Genomic DNA, 3,582 nt, shown 5'->3' with positions numbered 1-3,582 from the left:
ATATATATATATATATATTAGTAATACTAGAAAGGGTTGTTTAACTTCAGAGATTTTTCAAGTTCAACAAAACAGTAATTGAAACTACCATATCTAAATGAAATCACATAAAATATTCTTTTTGGTGAACTTAAACATAATAAATTTTAACCAACCATAAATTATATAAATCTGAAGTTATAAGTCCTTCACACTTACTGTTATGGATTGAATTATGTCACCTCAAAAATATATTTTGAGTTCCTAATCCATGTATCTATAAATAGGACTCCGTTTGGCAATAGAGTTTCATTTTTTTATGTTAATAAGGCCATACTAGATTAGAGTGGGTCCTAAACCTAATCACTTTAAAGCTGCGTCTTATAAAGAGCAGAATAGACACACAGGGGGAAGAACCTGGTACCAGACAGTGGGGGTGCTGCTCTAACAAATGCCTAAAGTGTAGAAGGGGATTTGGAATTGTGTAGACACTGGGGAAATTTGGATATATTTCCTAGTAACAGCCTAGATTGCCTTGAAGAGATTGTTGGTAGAATTGTGAATATTAAGGGCAATTGTAATGAAAGCTGAGAAAGAAATGAAGACTCTTGTAGAGAAATTTTCCATTGTCATGAATAGAACATTGTTAGAAATGTGGATGTTAAATGTGCTTCTGGTGAATTTTTATGAAAAACTGATGAACATGTCATTGGACAAAGGAGGAAAGGTGATCCTTATTATAAAGTGGTAAAGAACTTGTCTGAATTATATTCAAATGATCTGTGGAAAGTAGAAGTTGTAAGTGATGAATTTACGTATTTGTCTGAGGAAATTTCTCCTGCTTTCATGGCTTCTTAAATAGTCTAAAGTAGAGATAATTAAATTTATTGGCTGATTCTGAAATATAATATTCCCATTTTTAAAACCATAATAAGGTGATACCATAAAAAATCTTTCCCCATCAGTATTTTTCATCAGATTGTGTTCACTTAATTTCTTGACCTGAACACGAGCCTCATAAGAAGCTCTCTCTATGGCTGTATGCTGTCCACAGATAGGTTTTTGTTTGAACTACAGTGAAAAAATAATTAGAAGTTTTAACATTTAAAAACGAAAGACTTGAGAATCACTTTTGGAATAACAGAGTAAAGACCTCTGAAAATCTGCTGCTCTGGAAAGCAATGAATACAATAGAAAAAAATGTGAAAATCAACTTTTTCAGAAATCTGGAAATTAGCCAAAAACTTCAATCTGAGGAATGTTTACTCGAGAAACACAGATAACTATCAGTAAAAAATAGTTAATTTGTGGCATTTTTTATGCACCCTATTCCCATCCCTCCCTTCTCAACTCCATGAGATCCTTGAAAACCAGTGGAGTTGCAAGGTAGATGTGAAACCTAGCAGTCTAGTAGTCCCTAGAGGGTGAAGAATAGAATTGGAAAAAAACCCTATCCTCAGATAATTGTCACTGTTTGACGTGTCAGGTGCTTCCTGAATAAGCACGATTCACAGAGCTTGTATTTATCTGATTAGACTCAGAACTTGTTAAGTTAGAAAAGCCCTTCCCTCTGAGTGTTTGCCAAAAAACAAAACAATAACAAAAACACCAGTGGCCATTTTTTTTTTTTTAATTGCAGAAGCTGAGACAAGAATACCAGCTGGGGCAAAAAAGAGACTGGCCAAAACCTTAGATGGAAACCCTGGGGAGTGAGATGTCCATTAGGGGGCTTTAAACAACATTGACAAATTTCTAGGGATATAGAGGGTCATAAGCATGTGGAAGAGTATATGCATGCCCAGGAAAGACCTAAAAATGCCCTAATCGCCCTCTAGTTGACCTTAAGACTCTGCACAATCAGGAAGTGAAAGCTAACGCCGAGCTGTAAACTGATAGAGTGTTGAAGGCGTGCCCCAAGACCCCAACACACGCATGCAGAACTCTTGGTAAATGGTTATGCAGAATAGGGGAGAAAATGAAGAAAAATTAGCAGAACCTCAGAGAAATGTGGGAAACCTGCAATCATACCAACATATGCATAATGGGAGCACTGAAAGAGAGAAGAGAGATAGAAAGAATAAAGAATATCTGAAGAAATAATAGCTTAAAAAAATCTCAAATCTAATGAAAAACATCCAAGCACCTCAATGAACTCCAGGCAGGATAAACTCAAAGACAAATCATAGTCACACCTAGACAAATTATGGTCAAATATAGAAAGAAAAAAAAAAACAAAGAAAAAAAGAAAGAATCTTGAAGGCGGTAACAGAAAAAAATGACCCTCAATAATATTAACAGCTAATTTTACAGCAGCAATCATGAAGACCCGAAAAACATGGATGAATTATTCAAAGTGCTGAATGAAAATAATGTCAGTTAAGACTTCTTTATTCATCAAGACTAGCCTTTGAAAATGAAGGAGATATTAATAACTTGCCAGACAATTATTTGCCAGCAGACCTGCCCTACAAGAAATACTAAAGGGAACACTTCAGACAGAATTGGGATTTTGAAAAGAAGGTAAAGCTTCATCACAGGACTTTAATTTTGGGCAAATTGAATAACCTAGTAAAAGAGTGAATATGAGAAATTAGTGAAAGCAAGCATCTTCCACAATCTGTAATTGAAAATGTTGGAGGAAAAAATTTCACATTAGGAGCTTACAGATTAGGAGTACACACAAAAGGTTCTGATGGTTGATGCATTGTGTGTTGCACTAAGACCTGTTGCCTGAAGTGACTTTTTCACCTCATTCTATGATAAATTGAAATTACAGGAAAAAAATCAAATATTGAAGAGCTGTGGAAGAACCACTTGTGCCAGTTATAAAGCTGTGTTTTGAAGGGATAGAGACTAATAGTTTGTTTGCAAGATTAGCACTGCAGACTATTCGAGAAGATCTGGACTTAACAAAATGACAGTGTGCTTAGAAATTTAGATATAAAATGCATAAGACATCTTAAAGGTTGCAGGGTAACATGAAATTTTACATTCAGTACCAAACATTGACAACTTCAGGTTAACTCTGAGAGCTATCAAACTGTGGGCCAAATGCCACATCTATTCCGATATATTAGGTTTCCTCGGTGGTGTTTCCTGGTCTCTGCTAGCAGCAAGAGCTAGCCAGCTTTATCCAAATGCAATAGCATCAACTCTTGCACATAATTTTTTCTTGGTATTTTCTAAATGGCATGTGTAAAGATTATATTAAAATAAGTTTGATTGTAGACAAAAAGAACTCACTAAACAGTAACTGAATTCCCACAAAGAAATCAAGAGCATTGACAAAAGTGACTACGCAGGTAAATATGAACTATATTATAAATGTATTTTGGTTTGTAACTCATTTCTTCTTATTTAAATGACAATCACATGAAACAGTAATTGTGAACCTGTAGCGATGGGATCACAGTGAATAAAATGTAATTTATGTGACAAAAACACAAAGGTTGAGGAGATAACAAATGAATTGGAACCAAGGTTTTGCATGTCCTTAAAATTATTGTCGCTGCTGCTGTTTGTTGTCAAGTTGGCCCCTGACTCATGATGACCCCATGTACAACAGGATTGATCCATTTTAATCCATAGTGTTTCTACTGATGG

General features: G+C 35.0%; 1 pseudogene; it reads left to right on the top strand.

The window, feature by feature from the left end:
* Positions 1–559: 559 nt before the first annotated feature.
* LOC101345826 (poly(A) polymerase type 3-like) lies at positions 560–3,190 on the top strand (annotated as a pseudogene).
* Positions 3,191–3,582: the final 392 nt, after the last annotated feature.

This window comes from Trichechus manatus, unplaced genomic scaffold, assembly GCF_000243295.1.
Source record: "Trichechus manatus latirostris isolate Lorelei unplaced genomic scaffold, TriManLat1.0 scaffold00152, whole genome shotgun sequence".
Lineage (NCBI taxonomy): Eukaryota > Metazoa > Chordata > Mammalia > Sirenia > Trichechidae > Trichechus > Trichechus manatus.
This window is presented reverse-complemented; position numbering and strand designations above follow the sequence as displayed.